The sequence below is a fragment of the Podarcis pityusensis genome, assembly GCF_964106645.2.
Source record: "Podarcis pityusensis genome assembly, chromosome: 1".
Lineage (NCBI taxonomy): Eukaryota > Metazoa > Chordata > Lepidosauria > Squamata > Lacertidae > Podarcis > Podarcis pityusensis.
In genome coordinates, this window is record NC_138028.1 from 28,804,002 (window position 1) to 28,830,905 (window position 26,904).

Below are 26,904 nucleotides of genomic sequence, written 5' to 3' on the forward strand. Positions count from 1 at the left end.
GTTTATTGAACTCTTCTTTGAAATAGAATTCATTGATAATACTTCTATCCTTCTACTTGGATGGCAAAGGATCCATCAGAAGATAAGGAATTACTTTGGGTACAGATAAAATTATGACATTCAGAGTTCACAGCCATTAACACAGAGTGCACAAAGCTGCTTTGTACTGAGTGTATTATTGGCCAACTATTATCTACTGCAGTCTTCCCCAATCTGGTGTCTTCCAGATGCTGTAGAACTGCCTCTCCTCTCATCCCTGCTCATTGACCATGCTTGTGGTCAATGTTGTGATCAAAACATTGAGGTCAAAACATGTCAGAGGACCAGGCTGGCAGGCAAAGGCTGGTCTACTGTGAGTCTACAACTCTCCAGTGTGTTAAGCAGGTATCATTCCAGTTTTGCTCCATGTGATTATTTTAATTGGGGACTGAACATAAATCCAACTGAACCCAAGCAAATGTTCTAAAGAACCAGTGAATCAAATTTTCAGGTGGGAGGGGGAAAGAGCTATTTTATAAAAACCATTTCTTTTTTAAATACTAAGTCAATGTCATGGGTTTGTGTTTTTTAGGATTGTATCATTGCTTCTCACTAGCTCTAATGTCACCCATAAATTCCCACTCGTTTGCCCTTCCTTTGAGCTCCATATCAATTTTGTGCATTTCCATCACAATAGCAATGCATGACTACTTCAATCATATGTGTTAGAAGTGGGCCACAAACACTGTTATTACATACAGAGTTAATATATTTGGAATGCCAAGTTCTTCAGAACATTGTGCCTTTTAAAAGTGCCATATTAAATATAGAAAACAAAATAATCTGTAAGGAGAGCAACTGCACTGGAGTGACTAATAACTTCACATCAACAATTAATTAGTGCCGACATTTTCCTCCTGTGAAATGTCACCTTGATGCCTACTTAGAGATGTATTTTGAAATAAGCAGCTGAACAGCAGCCAACCACATTTGCCGCATGTAGATCAGCCTGTCATTCTGCACAGATTAGGCAAGGTACTGCATCACTAGATGGTGCTCATTATCTGCCAGATTTGATTCACTAAACATTAGAAGGTTATTAAAAACATGCTTTACAGAAGCAACACAACTCAGCTAGATTTATAGACACAGCTATTTAGGTTGCTTTGTTCTTCTCCAGTTTTATTAAGTTGCACCATATGTTCTTGAAACATAAATTTAGAATGACGTTTTGAGAGAGAGAGAGAGTTCCAGAGAGAGTTCCAGAGAGGTAGACACATGTTTGAAGAAACTAGTGTCAATAAATAGCACCCTTTCTCACAATATACAGAAGGGTAGCACCTGGTAACATTTGCTTTCTAACTTTTTGAGTGGTTCAACCTTCAATTTGTTCCCTGTGATACTGAAAATCTCATCCACTGACCTTGTTTTCTGAAACCACAATTTCCTTGCTTGGATCTCTATTTCTTCAAGACTTTGTAGGGATGAAAATCAGTATGTTCAAACTTCAGCATGAAAAGGGGAAAGGAGATGGGTGTCTTAGGAAGTGAGCATTTTAATAGCATAATTTCTGCCAGTGAATTTATATGCTGTGGAAACATATAAATTAATGTGGAAACATGATTGCATTGAACCTTGCAAGAAGTATAGAATTGAGAATCTTCTGCTCCTATCAGAAAGTACAGTGGTACCTCTGGTTAAGTACTTAATTCGTTCCGGAGGTCCGTTCGTAACCTGAAATTGTTCTTAACCTGAAGCACCACTTTAGCTAATGGGGCCTCCCGCCGCTGCCGCACAATTTCTGTTCTCATCCTGAAGCAAAGTTCTTAACCCGAGGTACTATTTCTGGGTTAGCGGAGTCTGTAACCTGAAGCGTCTGTAACCTGAAGCGTCTGTAACCAGAGGTACCACTGTATTGTATAATACAAGTAGGGGAGGAAGGAAATGCGGCCCCAGGACTTTCTCCAGAGCAAGACTGATGACACCATCAGCAGTAGTGCTAGGAATAATTGACACACCATTTTTTCCACTGGCAAGTGAATGAAGTGAAAGGGAGACTTTCAAGTCCTTTACTTCACACTAGCAAGATAAATGGCAGCACTTGCTTGCAGGATTGTTTGCATCTCTAATTAAAAGCTTAAGGCTACATTTCACAATAGTAGAAAGCTTTTGTTAAAGCTCAACATGTTTTGCAGGTTTAACCCACAGAAGCAAGCATGGCTGAGTTTAGTGCTACTTACATCCAGGTCATTATGCACAGGATTGCAGTTACGCTACAAAAAAAGCTTACTATTTATGGTGCCACAGGACTCCTTCTTGAAATACTATTATTCTTCCCTCACTGTTGTACTAAAATGTCTTTAGTCAGCTGTCTGCAAGTTTGGATTCTTTACTGATTACCTACCCATCACCTTAAGGTCCCCAGAGGCGGGTCACAATATTAAAACACAGTATTAAAAACACTTTAAACGAAGTTACAATCACAAAAACAAGGTGGATCCTCAAAATATCAAAAAGCCAGTGTGCAAAGGTGCATCTTCAGCATTTTCCAGAAATTGTATAATGAAGGTGCCAGATACACCTCTGAGGGGAGTTTCACAGCTTAGAGGTCACCACAGATAAAGCCCTCTACTTGGCCACCACCAACATCTGAAGGTGGAGGAACTACCAAAATGATTCTCTATGACAATCTCAGCACCTAAGAGGTTGTGTAGGGAAGGAGACAATCTTTCAGGTACCGTATTTTTCGCCCTATAGGACGCACTTTTCCCCCTCCAAAAATGAAGGGGAAATGTGTGTGCGTCCTATGGGGCGAATGCAGGCTTTCACTGAAGCCTGGAGAGCGAGAGGGGTTGGTGCGCACTGACCCCTCTCACTCTCCAGGCTTCAGGAAGCTATCCCCCCAGCCCCGCAAGCTCCCAGAGCGATGCCGAAGCTGCGCGCAGCTTTGGCATCGCTCTGGCTCCCGTTCTGGGGGCTGGGGTCGGGGGAAGCTCGGGCTTCCCCTGCCCCCAGCCCCGCGCCTGGGGGGGGGAATAATTTTTTTCCCTTTATTCCCCCCCCCCAATCTAGGTGCATCCTATGGGCCGGTGCGTCCTATAGGGCGAAAAATACGGTATTTGGGGCCTGAGTCATTTAGACCTTTAAACACTAATGCGAACACCTTAAATTTGCCCTAGAAACCAATAGGCAACCATAGAATCACCATTTAGAGATAGTAGGGACCCTGAGGGTCATCCAGTCCAACCCAACCCCCTGCAATGCAGGAATCTCAAGTAAAGCATCCATGACAGATGGCCATTCAACCTCTGCTTAAAACCTTTCAAGGAAGGAGATTCCACAACCTCCCAAGGAAGACCTTTCCACTGTCAAACAGCTCTTTCCATCACAAAGGTCTTCCTGGTGTTTAGTTGCAATCTCCTTCCTTGTAACTTGAAGACAGTGGTTTGAGTCCTACCCTCCAGAGAAGAAAAAAAAAATAATCTATCTTCCATGATAGCCCTTCAGATAGTTGAAGATAGCTATCATATTTCTTCTCTGTGTCTTCTTTTCCAGGCTAAACACACCCAGCTCCTTCAACCATTACACATAAGGCTTGGTTTCCAGAAACTTGCCTTCCTCTGCACGCATTCCAGCTTGTCAGCATCCTTCTTAATCTGTGATGCCCAGATCTGGACACAGTATTCCAGGTGTGGTCTGACCAAGGCAGAATAGGGTGGTACTATTACTTTCCTTGATCTAGACACTATACTTCTGTTGATGCAGCCTAGATTAGCACTAGCTTTTTTTGCTGCTGCCTCACACTGTTGACTCATATTAAGCTTGTGGTCCACCAAGACCCCTAGACCCTACTAGTAAGCCAGGTGTCCCATTTTATATTTGTGCAGCTAGTTCTTCTTGACCAAGTGCAGAACCTAACATTTGCCCCTACTGAAATGCATTTTGGGCCCAGTTCTCTAATCTGTTAAAGGCATCTTGAATCCCAGTTCTGTCTTCTGTGGCATTAGTTCCCCCTCCCACTTTGGTGCCACCTGCAAATTTGATGAGCATCCCCTCAATTCCTTCATCCAAGTCATTTATAATGATGTTGAACAACAGCGGGCTCAAGACAGAATCCTTCAGCACCCCACTTGCCACTTTTCCCCAAGAGGATGAGGAACCATTAGTGAGTACTCTTTGGGTTTTGTCACTCAATCAGCTACAAAGCCAATTAACAGTTACCTCATTCAGCCCACACTTTACCAGTTTCCTCACAAGAATACCATGGGAGACTGTGTCAAAAGCTTTACTGAAATATAGACTACGTGGGTGTCTAGGAAAGCTCAGTCAGCATAAGACTCTTAGTTTAAGGGTTGGTGGTTCAAGCCCCACCTTAGGCAAAAGATCACTGCATTGCAGGGTGTTGGACTAGACACCTTTCCTGGTATCAATGTCAAGCTCACCAGTCAGTGGGTCTTCTTTTTTCCGCTTTTGAAGATGAGGACAACATTTGCTTGCCTCCAGTCTGCAGGGACCTCACCTGTTCTCCAATAGTTCTCAAAGATTTTGGACAGAGGCTGTGAGATTACATCCACAAGATCCTTTAGTATCCTTGGATGCAGTTCATCAGGCCCTGGAAATCTGAATTCATTTAAAGTAGCTAGGTGTTCCCTTATTATTATTAACCTCTCTCACAAGTCTGAGCTCATTCTGACCTTAGGCCTGCCTGACCTCCTCCATGCAACTGTTGGTTACTCATGTAGATTCTTCCTTTGTGATTTCCCCTTTCTTCTATTTCTTATACATGCCTTTCTTAACTTTCAGAACATCTTTAAGCTCCTTACGCAGCCACACCAGTTTCTTTAGATGCCTCCCACTTTTCTTTCTTGTGGGAATTGTCTGCATTTATGTCCTCAATATTTCACCTTTAAGAAACTCCCATCCATCTTGGACTCCCTTCTCTTTGAGTATTTCTGACTATGAGATCTCAACCCAGTAGTTATTTAAGCTTTTTGAAATCATCCTTCTTAAAGTCCCAAGTGCATATCTGATGACACTCAGCTTTCCCTTGCATCTGTATCATGAAACCCAAGAGAATATGATCGCTTCCTCCTAAGGTTCCCAGTACTTCATCAATTCCTATTGGTGAGGACCAGGTCCAAGATAGATCTCCTTGTTGCTTCCTCTACCTTCTGGGAAATGAAATTGTCAGCAAGGCAACTGAGGAATTTGTTGGACCTTACATTCTTGGCAGAGTTTGAGGTCCAATGGATGCTGGGATAGTTGAAGTCTTCCATGACTACTATATCTCTCCCTTTTTGAATATTTAGTAATCTGCTCTAGGAAGATATTATCCAAGTCTTCAGTCTGGCTTGAAGGTCTAGAGCAGACACCTACATTTGTGTCACTGTTGTTTCCCTCTCCTACAGTTTTTACCCATATACTCTTAATCTGCCTTCCATGCTCCAGGTTGTAAGTGTACACATCCTTTACATATAATGCTACTCCTCCCCCCTTCCTGTTTGGTCTATTCCTTTTGAACAGGTTATACCCCCTCAATTTCTACATTCCAGTCATGAGTCTCATCCCATCCAATTACAGTATTGCCTATTAGGTCATATTTGCCATTCTGTATTAAGAGCTCAAAATTGTCTTGCTTGTTTCCCACTCTCTGTGCATTAGTCTAGAGACAACCATAAGTCTTTCCCTCTAGTTACTTCCTTCTTGGAGTTTTCTGCCCTTTAGCAGGTTTCCATAGAGTACCACCTCAGTTTCCTGTGCATCTATGAATCTATTATCCATAGTGGAGCTGCATTAAAACAGGGGTTATATCTTAATGGAACCTCAGCCAGGACCAACTGAACTTTCTGTGTCATCTTTGAAAGCATTCTTCTTGCAGGATATGGCTGTGGATTTAGGACTATGAGGGGATCTCATGATTTGCTCCTGCCTTCAACATTACCCCCATGCCACTCCATAGTGTTAGAAAGACAGATACTGAATTTGTTCAGCATCTCTGACTTCCTTCAAAGTAGCAAGAGTACAAAAGAAGAGGCCACGAGAAATAAAATAAAAAAGTGAGTCCACTTCAGCTTCCCCTAAGGGTAAGGGGTAAAGAAACATGGGAATCTTGAAAGACTAGAGTGCATTCTGGGACATAAATCTGAGCTGCAAAGAAAGAAGCACAACTGCTGAGTGAAGAAGCAAATCAAAAGACATGTATTCGCAGCAGGCGAATATCACTGAGCCACTCAGTAGGGATGGGGGCTTTTGTTATTATGAAACAACTTTTCAAAAGTTCACATCTCTGACTTTCAGCCTGAATGCACAAAAGACATACACATACAAAGGAATAACAAGAACCCCTGCTGCAAGGAGAAGCTGGTGTTCTCTTTAATGCTCTCTCATGGCTTTCAAAGGATGACAGTAAGGAACTCAAAGGTATCAATCACTTTCACTGTGTAAAGCATTAAAGATCATGCTGAATACTTACAAAATGGGTCATTAAAAAAAAAATTATAAAAAGACATACATACCCCAAGGTATGGAGGGAAGCTGACACGTTGGATCAGAAAATGGCAGTATAGCACAAGATGCTGGACCTCCTAAGGTTAACAAGTTGTGCTTTTTTCCACTCCCGTACAATGAACCTTAAGTGTGATCTTAGGTGCATTCCAATGGCTGATAACCATGCAGTAGCTGCATAAGTGCTTCTCACTTGAAGTGGAGAAACACTCACCTTTAGCTCCCAGATCACACAGTGAAATCCTATGTTACCACCTCTCTGCAGCGGGGGTGGGGGTTAGAATAGGGGTAAGACAGAGGGATGAGCATTCAATGGAAGGACTACTAAGGTGTAGCAATATTGAGGAGTAGCAGAAACAGCTCACCAGAGCATGAAACTCCACTGCAGTTGCCACCACAGCAGAGAATGAAAAAGTTCTACTCTGGCATTTCATTTTGCAGGTCCCCCGGTGATTGTGATAAGTGAAGATTCCAATACTGGGTGGAAAAGAACAGTGTTTTGCAGCTCTTGAGAGCCAGATTCTAGTGATGTTTCTAATGCATTTACCTGGCTCATAATGGTAATCTCTCCAGCTCACAGTGCTTTCATACATTACAAATAAGTGTCATCTCCCAACTCCCACAAATGCTCGGAATGTAAACCAAGCTTCTAAATATGCTCAGGGAACCCAGGCAGGGAACCCAAAGACGTGGATTAGTCAAGGGTGTCTGAGCATTCACTACAGTTGTCATCAGGTGCCCTGGAAAGTATATGGCCCAGAACTCCTTGCTTCTAGGCTGCTATTATGGGAACACTGTTGAGCATACTCATGTGGGATCAGTTTCCAGGGTGTCTGACATCTCTACTGAGTTCCTAGGCACATATTTGTCCAGGGCCCCTAAGAGTCTCAGGGATGCTGCCATTTCAGATGGCATGGAGGCATCACATAGAGGTTTTTGCCACCAAGTAAGTTGTGTGTGTGTGTGTGTGTGTGTGTGTGTGTGTTGGGGATGTGCACTGTCACAATCCCAGTTATTGAGTTGTGAGGAGTTTGCCCATCACTCCCAAATGTTCTGTCATGAGTTGTACTCATGCTGATGTGTTTTTAACACATCAGTTTTAAATGGTATTTTCTTGGAATATTTATTTTTTCTTACTTCTTTAAACAATTTCCACCCAGTCCTTCATCACCAGGCAGTATCAGGGTGGGTTACGCAATAAAATAAGCCAATAAAATGCCAATAATAGCATTAAAACCTTTAAGAAAACCTAATATGCTTATTCACAGTATAAAAATAGGCTACCCCACCACATAATACCAGTTTTGAAGAGCCTGCATTGGCTGCCCAGCTGCTAGAGATCTGAGTGCCTATGTACAGAGCTGTCAGTAACTTAGGGCCAGGTTTTTGAAGGAATTCCTCTCCCTATACTGCTTATGCCTGAATTTTAAGGTCTGCCAGGGAGGTCCTCTTGGTTATGCCTTCCCCAGATGAAATCCACAAATCCTTGACTTAAGAAAAGGGCCCTCTTTCTGGTGGCACCTGGGTGAGGGATACCCTATGTCCTGAAGTAAAGTTGAAATTGTTGAAATTGTTTGGTTTCTTGGCTTACTACTCATCAGGCCAAAGAACTGAGAGTGGGCCTACTCAGTCATTTATGGCCCTTTCCTGAAGAACACTGAACTGCCAGCGGTAGTTGCTGGTGTGGAAACTTTCATTGTCATTGTGCCATGTGGTTATCTGCTCATAAATAAAGCAGTGGGTATATACAGCTGCCTCTGAGCATCACATGAGGTCAGGGACAAGACACACTCCTTGAGGGGAGTGTGATCCTGGCTACAATAGTTAAGTAGGGCCAGCCAAAATATGCTCTGGATTTGACTTAGGGGCAAAAAAGTGGATAAGATGGGCATGGCTTTTTCTGAATATATGTATATATGGAGTAGGTGATTTGTGTGAAAGTCGGGTGCCAGGAAAATGGGCCATAGATGAAGGGTGAGCAAATGGAAGCAGAATGTGTTAAGTTCGTGAATTCATATTCTGAGGGTCTAGGTGTAAAATAACATGGCACAGAGATTGGTTGCAAGTGATCTGGTTCTCAGAATGGGTTGCTGACCCAGATGGCTATGTTCTACCTCCACTGCCAGAGGCAGTGTGCTTCTGACTGCCATTTGCGTGGACAGGCGGAGTCCCCAGATCCCGCGCGGTCCCCCCGTCATGTGGAATAACGACTCATGACAACGTGCTATGGGATTAAATTGGCCACAACTTTATTAAATTTCAAATGTGGGTAGACCTTGGCTCAGGCATTGGGCGTTCTCCCTCCCCAGTCCCCAGCCAGGGACCTAGGGAGCATCAGGGTTATCCAGTGTGTGTGGGGGGGGATGGGCCGGCTCTGGAGAACATATGTTCAAGCAGAGATAGCTGCCCCCGTTATGCCGCCGCCGCAGGGGAGAGCAATGACGACCTTTCGGCGTACGGTCAAAGCCTCCCTTCAGAAACCCCTTTAACGGGGAACCCTGGTATCACCGCCACAAAGAGGAAGATGGACTAAAGGATTCCGCCCAAGGCCTGATACCGCCAAAGTTGTGACGTTTTGCTTTGGGAAAGGCGAAACCTGCCAATGCAGGGAAATTCCTTTCCGGCCCTTTAACAGCGACCTTAACGTAGCAGCGCCCGCATACCTGCGAAGAAAAGTTAACCTGCAAAACCTGTGAAGAAAAGTTAACCTGCAAATAAGACATTAACTGAGGGTGGGTAGGGTGGGAGAAGCTCTGGAGCCAAGTGAGGATTCCCAGGTAAGATCCTCCCTCTATTGTGTGGGCAGGTAATCCCTCCCCTACCTGGCCTGGTCTCCTAGGCAATGCTTCCCCCAGGTGGGATTGGACAACTGACTGAGGTAGGCGGAGACCTCCAGGTATCCCACCTGAGGGAAGGCAAACCAAGCCTATGCTGTTGGAGCCGCTCCAGATCTAGGGGCTGCGCGCGTCCACGCAAAGGGCGCCCCCCGTTTTAAGCGGGGAGCGGTCATTGCTGGAAACTGCAGAAGCGGGGGAGTAGTGCTGCTGAGCTCTGGTCCTGTTTATGGGCTTCCCACAGGCGTCTGGTGGGCCACTCTGGGAACAGAACGCTGGACTAGATGAGCCATTGGCCTGATCCAGAAGGATCTTCTTATGTTCTTATGAGCCAGAAAGGCTCTAGGTCTCAAAAGGGAGAAGGAGAAAGATCCAGAACCCAGGCCATCTTTGTCTACAGCTAACAGGTCAAAAAGCCAGTTGAGGCTTACTGAGCTTTTCCCACCTGCCTCCTAGATCATGGGTAGGCAAACTAAGGCCCGCGGGCCAGATCCGGCCCAATCGCCTTCTCAATCCAGCCCGCGAATCAGCGTGTTTTTACACGAGTGGAATGTGTCCTTTTATTTAAAATGCATCTCTGGGTTATTTGTGGGGCATAGGAATTCGTTCATTATTTTTTTTCAAAATATAGTCCGCCCCCCACAAGGTCTGAGGGACAGTGGACTGGCCCCCTGCTGAAAAAGTTTGCTGACCCCTGTCCTATATGATCAAAGGATCAAAAATTTAAACTGGAGGCAGGAAGATGGATTAGAGGAAGTTGGTGAAGCCTCTCACCCTAGATATGAAAATGTAGTACTTCTAGTGAGTGCTAGAAGTGCACTCAGTTTTCTAGTAACTGAGATGATGTTGTGCACCACAACTCACAACCAGGGGCTGTTTTTCTAACCTGCATGCACAGACCCTGGATGTGACAACTACAGGTAACTGTAGTTGAGGAGCTCTTAAGAGTCTCCAAAAGGAAGGATTTCTTGCTCCCCGCCACCCCACACTACAGTGGTACCTCGGGTTAAGTACTTAATTCATTCCGGAGGTCCGTTCTTAACCTGAAACTGTTCTTAACCTGAAGCACCACTTTAGCTAATGGGGCCTCCTGCTGCTGCTGCATCACTGGAGCATGATTTCTGTTCTCATCCTGAAGCAAAGTTCTTAAGCCAAGGTACTATTTCTCAGTTAGCGGAGTCTGTAACCTGAAGCGTATGTAACCTGAGGTACCACTGTATTCTCTCCTACCATGGAAAATATGAAGGGATTATAGATTGTGAATTAGTTCTTTGGTAGACTGCTACTGAGAGAACAACGAAATTGGCTGTGTGTATGTCTCTGTGTTAATAATAGGCAGAATATTATTCTATTAAATAACTTCCATCTCCCATACACTGCCTGTCTCAACATCAAAGCTGGCATGATGAATGTACATATTTATACCTTAACAACTGGCTGGAGACTTGAAATGGGTTTTGTGTCCCCAGCAGCCACCCCACTCCCCACACTGCCGCCTCCTCCTCCTCCTCCTCTCTTGTTTAAACTCAACCTGTAAAGCTTTTCCAAAGAGCAATTTTGATTGCTGTAGCCTCTGAAGGATTTCTCTCCCTCTATTCCCTTATCCTCGAGGGGAGGAAAGGGCACAGAAGAAAAGTGGCCTTTTGAGTCCTTTATGTTTTAACTTTTTTAAAAATAAATTTAATAAAAAGGCCCAGGATTGCTGCAAAATGGAAATAAAAAGAGTAGTAACGAAACACACACAGTCTTGCTGAGGGTAATATAACTGCCAAGTTTAACACTTTCCAGGAAGAGGAAATTCCTAACTGGATACCATAAGATCTGAATTACATGTTGCATCTTCTTCTCTCTCTCTCTTAAGTCTCCCCAGTGCATAAAAATTAGATGCTACAAACACATTATTCGAATGGCAGTACGTGCAACATGCTCCATGAAAAGACCCATATCTCACCAAGTCCTTTTCTCTCCAGGCTAATTGCACGCATTAGCATTCAGACAATACGTTTGTTCCTATTTTTAGACAAGAGGCGTGATGAGCAAGAGTGCATCTGGACAATATACAACGAAGTTTAAATCTGAGCCAGAGCTCACTGGGCCATAGCTGCAGAACCTGTTTCCACACCAGAACTCAGCCCTGGAATGTGAAAAGTAGCAATGGAAAAAATAATGCCTTTGAACAGGCACAGAGTGCACACATCTACTAGGAAGGGGAAAAGGCATCGCTCTCTTTTCAGTCTGTTTCAGTTTTACATGCATTTAATCAGAAGTCCATTCTGTCTCCTTTTTTAAAAAAAAAGATTGCACAAACACATTTAAATTATTTACATTTTCTCTAAAATGTACATTTTTGAAAGCATCCCGTTTTCCTAAAGCATATACTTTGGGATACATTTTCCTCACAGTACACATTTTCCTATTAATTTTCTCTTAAATAAGATATATTTATGTGTTTTCCCTAAGATGTGCATTTTTGGATACATTTATGAGATGAGAACTGCACTGCAAAGTTAAGAGAAGTGTGCATTCTGAAGGATTAACTGCATTGCTTTTAACTAGAGATGCAAAGGATTCGACCCGGGGCTTTGGCAGGCATCACACATGCTCTGCAACTGAGCCACACTCCTTCACCCACCCCAATGCAACCATTTTCACACCCAGCTCCTATGCATTTTGTATTAGGTGAATATTAGGTATTCCAGGACAGAAGACACGATTTCCAAGTAGATTTGAAGAAGAAGAAGAGTTTGGATTTGATATCCCACTTTATCACTACCCTAAGGAGTCTCAAAGCGGCTAAAATTCTCCTTTCCCTTCCTCCCCCACAACAAACACTCTGTGAGGTGAGTGAGGCTGAGAGACTTCAGAGAAGTGTGACTAGCCCAAGGTCACCCAGCAGCTGCATGCGGAGGAGCGGAGACCCGAACCTGGTTCACCAGATTACGAGTCCACCGCTCTTAACCACTACACCACACTGGCTGATCCCCAGAAAGGGCTGTAGCTCAATGGTAGATACAGAAAGCCCCAAGTTCAATCTCTAGGCTGGACTGGGGAGAGATCTCGTCCTGAAATCCTGGGGAGCTGCCACCAGTCGATCAGTGTAGAAAATACTGAGCTATAAGGACTAATGGTCTGAATCGGCATAAGGCAGCTTACTAAATTCTCAATGTAATTGAACTGACATTTGCTTTCACTGCATATATTTTAACTTTCTTTGGCCTCCATCAGTTTCCCAACAAACTGTGTCAAAATGGCAAGAAACAGAGAAAATGATGGAATCTAACTACTCAGTACTATGGATGTATCCATTTCCCATAGGTTTTAAAGAGAACCACCATTGTAAAAATCAAACATGAGTTGCAGCTATCAAAAGGGGCAGAAAGCAAAGCATTTATTTTAAGATTTTTATACACAACTTCAACTGGATTTAAGTTTTAAAGAAGGGAATACAGACTTAGCAAATGGACACCGATTTAGGTTTTCTTAATACAGAGAGCGCAACTTTGTGTATCTCTCCTGTGCACCAAAATCCAATATATTGTGAGGGCAGGAAGAGTGCTGTACTCTGTGAGAGATAGCAAGAATCAAACTTGAATAAATCTTCTGGAAAAACTGCTCTCTCTACTTGTCCCTTCAAGGCATTGCAAGCATTTCTATCAGAGCTAGCCACTGGGCACTAAAAAAAATATCAAGATGATGAGATTGGCCCCGCTTGACTAGGTCCTCCTCAGTGCCAGGAACTCCCTATAAATAGTAAAGTGTGCCAGGAAATGTATTCTGACTCTATATGGAAAGCTCAGGTATACTGGGCACAGAAGTTCACCACACCTGAACGTTTCCTCCTAGAGGTCATGATCCAATCTAGAAGTGCACGGTTAATATCCCTTTATGCAATGTATAAGTTTTCATGATTCTTCACTAGCACTAGTTAGTCAACAAGTACTTCCATTGTTTCAAATACCTTTTGTCCATCTGGCAGCTACTTCTTCTCCACCCCATCCATGGTCTCAATTTCCCAAGCTGCCATTCAACCCAACTGGTTGGGTGACCATTGTGATTTTATTTATATATTTCTGTGACATCACTGTGTCAGATGTGGCACTGTGATGTCACTGAGAAAACCATACAGGCAGCCACATTCAAGCCAGAGGAATCTACTGTCTTGGCAAATAAGGCCAATGGGTGCAGAGACAACACATTTGCACTGAAAACCAGGCATGATAAAAAAAAGAGGGGGTGCTTTCTGAATCCATGAATATGAACACACACAAAAGTAATTTTGTCTCAACCAAATCAGTGTTTATCTAATATTGGAGATGGGGAAACAAGGCATCTTTCAACATACCCTACCCCGGTACATCTTTCAAGGGGGTGTCCCTCTTTGCAGCTTAGTGTACAATACAGCATGCTAACCTTTATATCTACTTTGCAAGTGCAAATGTTGGCTCACTTGGAGCAAGTAATGGAAAAAGGAAGACAGCTCAGTAAGATCTCATGGTTGCTTTTGGCCATTAATTAGAAGGGACAATAACTGGAAGAATGCTAAAATAGTCTGCCACTCCCCTTTGACGTCTAGGATGCTGCTAAAGGGGCAACAAACTCCCATTGTTTTCATTCTGCTTAACAACATAACATTTGCTAGTAACCACAAAACATCCATTAAACTAGGGGTAGCCCCTCCAGATGTTGTTGGGCTACAACAGCCACTATCCCTATGTTGGAAATGCAACAGCAGAGATTGTTCAGTGTATAACTCCAGGGTTAATGCTATTCTCAGGGTTAGACAACTATTCGTGTGTGTGTGTGTGTGTGTGTGTGTGTGTGTGTAGGTGTCACTTAGCAACTAGGCAGAGTGAGATAGCATGTGTTCTGATTGGCTGTGTCGTTCTGATGGAGATTCTTCACTCTGTATGTTTGGTTGAATGTTCCCATTAGGCACAAGGCCTGAAGTCAGAATGACAAAAGCTGTTTCCTCCCCCTCAAATTATGCCGTTTTTGTTCAGTTTTCATGTTTAAAGCATCAGGATTTCTTTTCCCCTTCGGACTCATATCTGCATTATTAAAGTGAATTGGCTAACACCCTGTGCTTTATGGGAATTGTATTCCAATAACATCTTCATAACACCATGGAGGCTATGTCCTGTACTAAAGTATCCCACGTAATAGAACTACCTATTATACTCTACACTACAGGAACCTACACAGGCCTTAAAGAAAACCTCCATCACTACAGTCTCCAGTTAGCATTCAAATGGATTTAAGTTCTGAAAGGTCAGTCATGTGAAGTGGCAATGCAAGAAAGGTATGTAGAGGATGGGATAGCACAGCCAATCCTTCTCCAACTTGCATATCAGGAGAAAGGAAAAGAGGTGTCTGCTATACAAAGCAGCAAATAGGCCAGGGTAGGGAATATTCCCTAATTCCACTGTGGGCAACCTTCTGGGGGATGTCATGGATCAGCATGGCCAGAAGCAAAGGCAAGCAGAGCAACCTACTTGCTTTTGTCAAGTAGGCCACACACAAGTCACAAGCCCCACACAGCTCTCCAGCCTCCAATCAGGCAAGCAAGAGGCATCATCACAATTCAGGGACACATTCCAGCTAAGCAAAAGTACTCAAGCAGCTGCAGAGCAAGCCCACCGATGGGTGTAGCCTGGCATGGCCTACTGAGATTCCTGAGGGCCAGAGAGGCCTGGAAAGCCTGGGCCTGAGGTTCCCACCTCAGCTTAAGATTTCCAGTGGCAATTTATCAAGCAATGGGAACAACTTTTCCACTAGCAGAATCACTACAGTGGTTCATTGTACAACCCCCACAAACAACACACAAAGGTGCTGCCGTCCACTGACAAATATTGGATAGTCTCTGCAGGCCACCCCAAAGGACTGCCCCCATAGCTCAGTTTATCCTCCTTTGTTGTACACATGCAGTGGAGGAGAGAGCTGTTGGAGGTTCCGTACGACCGAGCTGAAATAGCTCTCCTCCACTTCGTACTTCGGAATCCATCAGGCTCTCCGCCTCCGACGGTGATTAACAACCTAAGCCTTTAATGAGGCTTCAGGCACGCTCCCATTATGAAGAGTATCCAAGCAGCAGAAGGAGCCAAGAAATGTGTGCTACATTGCTACGTTTATTTCTAACTACGCAGGACAGAAAAGAAAAGCATCTGCTCTCTGTGAGAGTCAGTGAACAACTGAACAAAGAAACAGGAAACCAGTAACATCAACATCCGTCTCCCGTGAGACTTCCAACAGTCTGGAATGTAAACAGAGTCTTGTGACTCCAAAAGCTGAACAGTGGCATAGCAGAAATCTAACAAGAGCTTGGTTGGTGGGTGTGGCTTTGCTATACAGTGGTACCTCTGGTTACGAATGGGATCCTTTCCGGAGGCCCAGCCACATCCCAAAAACTTCATAACCGGAGGAGCCCTTCTGCGCACGCATGCATGTAACCCGAGGGTCCACTGTATTGGCTGGGGTGCCATCTTGAATAAAATATTGGGTGGTCCAGGTAAGCCCCACCCTGCATAACTGATCACATAACGCAGTGCACGCACACCATTTGAATGCCAATGCCCATCAACTTTGGGGGTGCCCACCCCCTCAAATATTTTTTTGGGGGGTGAAGTCTTTTCGGCCCCAAGGAGTTGTCTCCTATGCTATACAGGAAATTCCACACATGCCCTTTTCATTTTGTTTAAACAAATAAATCTGTCCAATCCTATGCTGGTGGGAAACATGGGCATGCATTTCCCCCCCCCCCAAAGGAAACCGTTTCTAAAAGAAAGTACTCAAATACTAGCATGTCATCGTCTGACCCACAACAGGCCGAGATCCTCGCCCCAATTCATCGCAGTAGAGCCAATGAGGTGAATAAACGAAGGGAGCAAATGACAGAGGAAGGGAAGCTGCTGGTGCCACTCTGAAAATCTTTGCTTAGACATAGTAGCAGTTACTCTTGAGGAACCTGTTTACATTCACTGAGCAGGTGCACAAGCTTTTGAGCAGCTCACTTTCTCACTTGGGCAGGCTTGGAAAGCATGTGATCTCCCAAGCCAATGTTACTAAGACACAGTAATCACATCTTAGTTTTTACAACCCTAATCAAGAAGTAGAAGGGGAGGCTGGTGGCTCTTGGTAGGCCATGTTTGGCTCAGCGGGCCACAGGTTGTGCAAGCCTGGTCAGTGTGGATGTTACTGTGGTAAACTCCCTTGAGGATGCTGAAATTGGAAAGCCACATGCTTAAATGAGGGTGGAAGAAAAGTGCACAATGGACAAGAAGTATGTGAGTAGAAGTGGTTGTGTCCTGCTTGTTTCATCTTGTGTCAGTCTCCCTTTTAAGCCTAAAGTGACTCTCATTTAGGGCTCCGTACCATATCTCATGGTGCTGAACATGGTAAACTAAGAACTACCGGTACATAACATTTGCTTTAATTAATGAATACAGTCCTCAGAACTATTGGTAACTTAACTCTAATTTGCTTGCTTTTGTTTCTGCTCCAGAGTAGGTGATCTGAGGATTGCAGTATACAGTGTGCCATGAAAACTTCTTTGGGGAAAACATAAAGGTAAAGGGACCCCTGACCGTTAGGTCCCGTCACAGATGACTTTGGGGTTGCGGCGCTCATCTCGCTTTATTGGTCGAGGGAGCCGGCGTACAACATGTGGTCATGTGGCCAGCATGACTAAGCCGCTTCTGGTGAACCAGAGCAGCGCACGGAAATGCCGTTTACCTTCCCACCGGAGTGGTACCTATTTATCTACTTGCACTTTGACGTGCTTTCGAACTGCTAGGTTGGCAGGAGCAGGGACCGAGGAATGGGAGCTCACCCTGTCGCGGGGATTCAAACTGCACCACCCGCCACTTAATTTAATTGCAGTGTCAGGGGATACAATGCAGGTGCCTTATGTCAAACTGACAGTATACAAGCCATGACTAAGAGACCAGCTCTTTTATATAAGTGCTCCCTGGAGCAAAGGGTCTACGGGAATCTCCCGTCTATAGAAAATTTCAACAGAATTGCTCGTAACTTCCTGAGGATGCTATGTGGTAATGTTTATTACACTAACTTTAATGTCTGTAAACCTTTTGCTTATAAGAGTATTATCAGCAATGTAAAGATGGTATATTTGCTACTTTCATAACATGCTGACATCCCTTGATCAAGTAGGAAAAGTCAAACTTGCATTTTTTACCAAGACAATCATAAATACCCCCACCCAGTACTTTGTGCTTTCTATGAGCTATACTTAAAGAAAGGAGAAATGTCAACTTAAAACTGTTGTGCCCATTTGTGAAAGTGGACCCTGTGTACAAAAGGACACTGGAAGTCCATTATAGATGCCCTACTGCTGCGAAAACATCTCCTTTACTGTACAAGAGCTTCAATTTAAGTAGCTACTTTGCTTCCCTGTTGATCTGGAAGTAGCAATCTTTTCCTCCCTTGATTATGCTTTCCCCCGCCTTTTTTTACAGAACCAACTTCTCTTAGAAAACCTGAAATGAATTCTACACTGCTTACCTGTGCAGACACCCCAGAAAGAGAAGAATATTCTGCTTACAGCGCCAAGTTAACATATATATATAAGTGCAGATCCTTGTATCATTATTGTAGTTGTTTATGTTATTGACTTCCCTTTAAAACAATCCAGAACTTTCACAATAAACTCCCAGTGAGGCAGCCATGTTAGTCTGTTGCTGAATAACCAGCAAAGAGTGTTGTGGCATCTTAAAGGCTAGCAAATTTATGATGGCATTAGCTTTCATGCGCTTTGTGGCACAATAAATATGTTAGTCTTCAAGGTGCAAAAAAAAAACCAAAAAACCACACACAAAAACCCTTTTGTTGTTTTAGTGAAAAACTGGCATCACAAAGGAAATCAGTCAGCAAACAACTGTTATGATCATCATCAATGGAATTACCATCCCAAAAAGAAAACATTCAGCATGGAACGCACTTCAACTTGTACAAAATATATCCAGAATATGCACCAAAGAGTTCAGAAGGACCTACAGGCCACATTCAACTCCTTCCAACACATATTAATCACAAGAGCAGCATTACCTGTTCTTTCCAGTGCACCAGGCAGGCTGACTAACTGCCCTGTGTGGGAGAGCCATCTTACCTGATTCAGGAGCATCTTTCCACTGCAAAATGATGGCTGCATTTCATGCTGCTTAGGTTCCTGATATAAAATGAGCATCCGTGGAACAGATTAGAATCCTACTGCATTGCTTGCCTACTGCAGGGTCCAAAAGCAAGAGACAGCTTTGGAATTAGAGATCCATAAGCAGCAGAGAAATAACTTACCTTTCAACCTATTAGTAGGAAACCTGTTTTGACAAAAATCATTGGCAGAAGGATACCCAACATATATCCAAAAGTGACTATGCTTTTCTTTCTCTTTTTGTTAACCAGGGTAGATGTGTTTTAGCTGAGTGATATGTCCCCCCCCCCAACATTTGAATTCACACCAGCAGCTTTGGCACTGCCAGAAACATTGCTGCTTTCAATTTTAAAATGAAAACACTGGTGCTATGCAACACAAGAGCGAAATTAATTCAGAGTCGCACAGACTGTATTGCATAGCTGAAGGAATGTTCTAACCACCTGTTTATGAGCAAAACTCAGTCATAAAACCAGCTGTGAGCAACAAACAGCAATGACAAACAACAATTTCTCAATCCTTTTGAAATGCATAATGGCATCTAAATCACACAGCATCACAGGAGTACTCTGCAAGGATAAGACGATTGTAATTGACATAGCTACCCATATGCCCTTCTCCACTATGTGGTGTGTTGTTGAGCTATAAAACTGGTTGTGTTTAAGAGAAACAGAGCTTTTAAATCCCAAGGTGAGAGTGGAGACGACCACAGATAGATTTCTTACCCTTACGGCGCCTAGATTGCCTCTCCGGAGAATGCAAGGTAGGATTTATAACCTCAGACAAGCAGTATCCACCGCCATACACTGAAATAACACTGTCAAAACATTTCACATTCATATTGGAGGATGGGGTTCAGACTGGGAGGAAGGTGGAGCAAAGTACAGATGAACAAGGAAAAAGTGTTTAGGTGCTTAGAGGTGAAGGCAGTTAAACCATCCAATGTATACTGTCAGCAACCTACCCGGATAGAAACCAACTTACCTGCACATCCTGAAGACCCATATTAAGGAGAGGGCAGTGGGTTTCACATGGGAGAGGGAAGAACATGCTTTGGTGGTGAAGCGCATGTTCTGCATGCAAAAGGACCCTAGTCTAATTCCTTGTATCTCCTGGTGGGTCTGAAAAAGACTCACTGCCTGAAACCCCCGTTAGCTGCTGCCACTCAGTGTTGACAATACTGAACAGGACAGATCAATGGTTTGACTCAGTATAAGGCAGCTTCTTACGTTCCCATGATAGCTTGAATTGTACCACCCAGTGAAAGCACAATATGAAGACAAAACAAGTGTGAGAAAGAAATGAAATGGAAGTATAGCTTTAAAAAAGAGAAGCATTTGAAGTGTTAGGGCAAAACATGAAACATGTACTGAAACCCCTAATAGTTATAGGCCTTGTATAAGCCCTATTTGGACATTCGGCATTAAACATCTATAGCACATATCCTGCAGCTACATAGAAAGAAGTTGGGGAGCTTAAATAGTTCTTCTGCCAAATTTCCAATTACTCAAGAACCATGTTTAGTCATAGTGCACTGGTGAATGGGAAAGCAGGCTTTTAAGGGGTAGACATGGAGGTAAGCCAAGGTATTTACTATTTTTTTGGGGGGGGGGCAGCTCAGTTTCTTCCAACTAGGGTTGCCATATTTTGAAGAACAAAAAACAGGATGCTATGATGACTCTTATTTTAAATACCCCTACTATATGTAGGCTACTGAAGCTGTGATATATGGCTGAGGGGGGCAGGAGAAGAGAAGAGTAAACCAAGCCTTCAGCCACCAGTTATGTCTATGACTCATCCAGAAAGTATAGCCAGAGACATTTTGGCAAATTTTAAAATTCCACCTGGAATTTTACCCCTCAAAAAGAGGATGTGTCCTAGAAAAAAAAAGGACACATGGCAACCTATAAAAATGTGGGGAAGCTTGGTATTTGTTGCATCCAAACTTGGTTTAAAGCAGGGGTAGCCAATGTGGTACCCTTCAGATGTGGTTGGACCAGAATTTCCACCAGCTACACAGCAACATGTGGAGGGCACCACGTTGATGAGCCCTGGTTTAAAAGGGTCTGTCTGTGTTAGCAGATCTCAAAGAATTCCATATGACCATCATAAACTTCATCTTGTCATTTTGATCCCAAAACCTTGTATGGTTCACAGGGACAATTAATTTTATCAGCAGAGGTACCAGCAGATACTATGAACCAAAAATAGTGCCAATTAATACTGTATGTAGACACAATGCACAATGTTCACATCTTTCTTGGGAACCTGGAACATCAGCCAAACAAAGTGACAATTGTGAAGGCAACAAAGCATAGCTCACAACCTTTCCAAGCTGTGTGTTGCCCCATGTTCTAGATTGGAACAGGGGATAATTCGATTCCATTTGAATTTTAATGCAAACTTATCTAATTTGCACTTCCTCAAACAATATGTAAACCAAAACACAGCTGTTTTTCAAAATGTGCTCTAATCTGAATTTTGCGCTGCAGTTATCTCATGAAAAATGTTGGCAAAAATGGATAGTATACATAAGGGAGAAGTGTACATAAATGCATATATTAATGAAAATAACACACGGAAGTACATTATATTGAAAGGGCTTTTAAAAAAGTATAGATCAGGCAAAACTGCATACAGTGGTACCTCTGGTTGCGAACGGGATCCGTTCTGGAGCCCCGTTCGCAACCTAAAGGAACGCAACCCGCGTCTGCACACACGCGGGTCACAATTTGCCGCTTCTGCACATGTGCGTGATGTCATTTTGCACATCTGCACATGCGTGAGTGGCGAAACCCAGAAGTAACCCTTTACGGTATTTTCGGGTCGCCACGGGACGCAACCTGAAAAGACGTAACCAGAACCGAACGTAACAAGAGGTATGACTGTACAAAAATGCATATTTTAAGAGAAATGCACCTCAAAATGTTTATGATTTTTCAAAAGGACTTTAAAAATCCACAAACCAATGCAGGAATGTGCCAAACTGAATTTAAGATTGAAAAAATGACAGACAGAAACCAAAATAAACAGATTTGTTCATCCATAGCTCTAGATAAGATGTATTCAGTATGAAGCCCATACCCTACAGAATAAACAATACTACTATAGACTCCTTTCTCAGAAAATCTATTCCTGCCACCTTTAAAAATAAATGGTTGTATCCAATGGAGTTGTCCTATTAATGCAATGCAACAGGACTTGTGCACATCTACCCACATACCTCTGGGCACCCCCTCCCAAGAAAAAAAATCTGTTCTGATGGGTAGAGGGGGAAATCCTAGAACAGAATGGGGGATATGGAGGCATGCAGGGAGACAAAATGTCGTTGTGCAGGTGAAAGTCCTTGCCCTAATGGAACAGCTTCACTGGATAAATAGGTAAGTCAACACCTTTAAAGACAGTCAGCAAATACAGTTTAGACACTCAGCCACGCTTCTCTTTCCCTAGAAATATCAAAAGCTGCTTCCAAAGAGAGTCAGCAGTACTAGCATACCATGGAAAACTCAGTTTTACATGCTGGACATTTAATAAACAAAACAAAAGCTGACACCCCAGAGAGCCATCTTTCCCGGAAGAGATTGGATGCTCCCTGACCCAATGTGCCTTCAAACTAACAAGTTACATAATATGACAAGCCATCAATCCATGCAAATGTGCAGCAGCATTCATCATGCCACTCATGAATGATGTATTATTATCCAAAGCACTTCAGGGAGGCAATGCATAAAGGGAAAACAAGCACAGAGAAACCTGGGAAACTGCAGACCACTATCTAATACACTCCCTTGGGCCTTACAGACACAGCCAAGCAAAAGGTAGACAAACATTGCAATTGAGATTTCCAGCCGATCACATTGCAAGTATCGGAGGAGAGAAAAACCAAGACAAAAAGTCACTCTATGGAACAGTTTAGGTCCATGGCTCACTATAGCACATCTGCCACATGGAAGCAACTTTGTTACCCCACATCATAGCTATATTTATGCAGAGTGTGGACACTTAACTCTTTGTGTGAAATGACTCACCATACAGACTGGATCAAAACACCACAAATATCCCCCCTTCCTTCCTTTCTTTCAACTCAGTAGTCAGTATCTCCAATGGGACTTCCTACCAAGTAAGTATGCCTCAGCCTCCTAAAGCCTTACATACTTTTTAATGCCACAATAACAGCAGATTATATTCACTGATTATGTCATATGTGTTCTGGAGCAGTAGATAACATCTCAACATTTTTCAGTGAAAGCAATCAATTCTTTCAGAAGAAGACAGATGCAGACCACCAACTGTCTGGTCTCCACGCCCCATTCTATTTGAACAGAAAGATGGGTATACCAGCATATACTGTAGGACATGATCATGGAGTCAGATATTGGTGACAACTAGGATGCAGAATCTGCAGTCCTCCAGCTATGGTTAGACTCAAAATCCTATCAGCCCCAACCATCATGGCCAATGGTTAGAAGGTGGTAGGAGTTAGCAACAACTGCAGGCACAGCAAGATTCTATATATTGTATCCCTTCGTTGGTAGGCAAATATCGTAATATACTGAATGGCAAAACTTGGTTCCCAGTGGATACTGCTAGGAACAGACAAAATATGGGCATTATTATTTAATATGTATATTACAGGTGTTTCAAAATATACTAATTATACATAAGGTCAGATTAAAGAAGCAAGACTGAAAAAGGTGCTCTCTAATTTGAGAAATTTACTTGGTAATAATATGTGATGCTTAATACTCCTGCCTATTAACAACTTGGGCCAGGTGAGGGGGACAGGCAACAGAGGATTATGGTTTCTCTCTTTAGAAAACCTCAACCTTAACAAAAATCCTAATATCTGAGCAGGATTGATAAGCATCACCAAGTGCAAGAAGAGTTGGTTACAAGCTTCACCTGTCCCTATAACTATGGCCATTATCAGAATATCCCTAGACAAACAAACAAACAAATGTATCTTGTTGAGAGCCCTAAAGCAGCTAAAGCGTGGAAGAATTGGGTACTCATCTGGAGGCATTTTGGAAGTTTTTACCAAAGCTAATCACCTGTCAGCTGGAGGTGCCTGAAGAGGCAACGAAAACTAGCTTGCCTCTTCAGCCAGGTGGTCAACTGCACTAAAAACTTTCAAAAGATATGCACTTTCCCCTGCTCCTGTCAGGGATTGTGACCATTCTCTGTAAACCATGGCCAAATCATTTAGAGCTTAAGAAAATAAAACAGAAAAGATAAAAACTTTAAAACTTTAAATAAATAAATAAATAAACAGCAACAATAAAGGTTCTGTTGTTTTTTAACTTGGGAACTTTGAAAAGTGGGGTGCAAGGCGACAGTCAGCAAACCAGAAACACAATCCAAATGCTCACAGATGGGAAATTGCAAGTATGTGGAAAAGCAATAAGCAAGGTGGCATTTAAAAACTGACAGTCCTTACAGTGAGAGCAATAAGTTAGACCCAAAGGCCAAAACAAGTGAAGGGGACAGGTGTCAAAACACACATTATTTTGACCTTTGTATTCAACACAAAACTGTTCTAATAATTAAAAAGAGTGATCTCTTGTCAGCTTCTCTTTGCGTAATGCATTAACTCTTTATTTTTGCTCATTTCAGCAGTGGACATGCTGTCACCGACATAAAGCCACTGTTTCAAGCAGCTTCACGGTAGCCTAAAAGGGATGGAGCAGGGCAGGGGTAGACTGAAGGCTAAATGACTTATACGGGTTCTACAGAATTCTTACAGCTACAAAACACAAACTGTATCAGAAAGAAAGGGAAACTGTCAAAGCAACAAGTGATTCAGATAGCTCAGCGCTCAGCAAACTCAAGCCTGCACTGGGCACTGGCTAGCTTGATGCAGAAATCTGTACACACAACATAGGATTGCTTAGCTGATTTCAGTGATGGAGCCCAATCACCATGGGTGGAAAAGAAAATCATCTACCATTTCCATCGCCTTTGTGAACAGTGGCGAAGGCAGTAAGTAAAGGGAGGTTTTTTCTTAGCTGTGGAGGTCTGGCTATGGAACTACCACCTCCTCAAGAAGATTTGTCCAGCACCAATGCCATTTAAAAAAAAAAAAAAATAGAAGCCAGGAAAGACCCTTGCTATTTACTCAGAGTTTAAAAACTTTCCCCGGGTTCCTCTACACACTCTCTCTCTCTCACACACACACAGTATTCTTATGTACTACATTTTATTATTATTTTTTAAAAAGGGATTTATTTTGGTTTTAAACATTGTCCTTGGGCAGCTTTGAATTTATTTCATGAAGAAAAGTGGAGGTATGCTTCATTGGTTCCCAGTACATTTCCGAGCACAATTCAAAGTGTTGGTGCTGACCTTTAAAGCCCTAAATGGCCTCGGTCCTGTATACCTGAAGGAGCGTCTCCACCCCCATCGTTCAGCCCAGACACTGAGGTCCAGCCTCGAGGGCCTTCTGGTGGTTCCCTCACTGCGAGAAGCAAAGCTACAGGGAACCAGGCAGAGGGCCTTCTCGGTAGTGGCGCCTGCCCCGTGGAACACCCTCCCAGCAGATGTCAAGGCAATAAACAACTATTTTGCTTTTAAAAGACAACTGAAGGCAGCCCTGTTTAGGGAAGTTTTTAATGTCAGACGCTGTATTATTTTTAATATTCAGTTGGAAGCCACCCAGAGTGGCTGGGGAAACCCAGCCAGATGGGCGGGGTATAAATAATAAAATATTATTATATTATTATTATTAAAAGCATCATTGATACTTCAATTAATTATGGGCTCTACGGCGCCTTGTGTGTACTCTTTTGGATCAGGGCTTGTGCAAGATGTGGGCTGGGATTTGGCTGAATCAAGATTGTGAATATCCAGCTAAATGGATGGTTGGTACATTGAGCTCTGGCACAACAGATCGCCTGTGGTGGAAAGGGGGTGTTGATTCTAGTTATTCTCCCCCCACATTCCCCAGTGACTGACGATCACTGCCAAAACTGAGAGTGCCAACCTTCTGCTTGGCACGAAGACTTTCTGTACCAGGACATGCATTTTGCCTCCATGTATGCATGAGAATTACTTGAGCAGGGCCAGAATTCATCCCTACCAAGTTATGCCACTGAAATCGGCTGTCTATCCAGCATATAAGAAATCCAATTTCCAAGATTTCAAATCCCATTTCTGGCACAGGAGGGGCTTCCATTTAATTTGTGTATGTAAATGCAACTGTTTCTCAGCTGGATGAAAGGCTGGTTTGTGCTATGGGTAACGTACACAGATGCAGAATAATTGCTGATATTATAAACCTTTGATACCAAGCCGCTCAGTGTCCCCCCCCCTTCTTTCTGCATTATTTACTGCAATTCCAGGGGACATAAAATCAGCCATTTAGAAATCAAGCACTGTTATTTGCACTGCCATGAAATACTGAGAAACAATGGGCTCTTTCCAGACAATCAGTTTATGGAGCAATAAATGCATGGTTGTTACTAGTTTGTTGAAACATATCCAGATTTCTCCAGTCAAGGAAGCATTTCTGTTGGGGGCATGTGCCTTTTCTAAGGACCCAAATGGCAATATTTTTGGGCAGGGAAAAAATAGATTTCTCCACAAGCTACTGGGCCCATAAGCGCCATGCTGAACGTGGCTGTATACGTGTCAAGGGCATTTCATGTATAATTGCCAGTGATACCGCAAGAGACAAACAGCTCCCCACTGCTATGCTATTTTGTGAGCTTTTATTTTTCTAAATTATCTTATTTTTAACATGCTCTGCAGGTGTGCAGTCTCCCACTGTGCCCCCACAGTGCTGGAGCACTCAGAGATTAAAATAGCAGAAAGGCGACCCTCATCTACCACCCTCCTACATTGCCCTGACATTTAGGGAATTTTAAAGAAGGTGGGCTTTCCGCTCTGAAAACTTGGGAGGAGGGGAGCTTGTGTGGTTCATGAACAAGCCACGCAACATTTCCCTTCTCGCAATGCCCACGTGTTTTTCCATTTTCTTGAAAGTGGGGTTGTTGTTTTTAGAAGCTGCAGTGATTCCAAAGTTCTATTTTCTTTTCAGGTGGTTCTTTAAAGCCTGCATGCTGCTCCTCTCCAACAGTATCATTAAAGATGTATCATTAGAGATATAGCAAGGCATCCATGGGAGGGAAGAAGTATTAGCGGTTTTATGAAATTTAATTACAGCTGTGGATCATCTAATCAGGCATTTTGATCCTTTAGGAGGGGCGGCAACACTACAAGGTGCCTGTAATGAAATTATATTGGCCCCTTTAGCTTGCAAAGACCCTTCTGGAGGAGGCAATCACCATAACAGAAAGGGAAGTAGGGACAGAAGTACTTAACCCTTCCCCTCCGCAACTGCTTTACCCCCCAGCGCTTCCCCTCTTTAGCTGCTTTCACTCCCATCAATTTCCTAAATCCATGTTCACTGCACAAATATCTGGCTAG

General features: G+C 43.2%; 1 protein-coding gene and 2 long non-coding RNA genes across 29 annotated transcripts in view; 1 reads left to right on the plus strand and 2 right to left on the minus strand.

Moving 5' to 3' along the window:
• LOC308459343 overlaps positions 1-14,822 on the minus strand; it is a 57,011-nt gene extending 42,189 nt beyond the window's left edge. For both annotated transcript variants that reach the window (XR_013978018.1, XR_013978019.1), the window contains exons 1-2: positions 13,276-14,822; positions 1,403-1,484 (exon numbers count right to left, since the gene is read on the minus strand). This is a non-coding gene — a long non-coding RNA (uncharacterized lncRNA). The remainder of the gene's footprint in view (positions 1-1,402; positions 1,485-13,275) is intronic.
• Positions 1-26,904, minus strand: part of NRXN3 (neurexin 3) — a 1,227,884-nt gene that overhangs the window by 731,203 nt on the left and 469,777 nt on the right. The gene's annotated exons all lie outside the window — the stretch shown is intronic.
• On the plus strand, positions 15,418-17,993 carry LOC308459268. 3 transcript variants are annotated; one of them, XR_013977951.1, is made up of 3 exons: positions 15,418-15,822; positions 16,816-16,880; positions 17,789-17,993. It is a non-coding gene; the product is annotated as an uncharacterized lncRNA (long non-coding RNA). The 3 variants fall into 3 exon arrangements; XR_013977952.1 differs by having other exon boundaries at positions 15,418-15,642; XR_013977953.1 differs by lacking the exon at positions 15,418-15,822 and adding an exon at positions 15,834-16,299.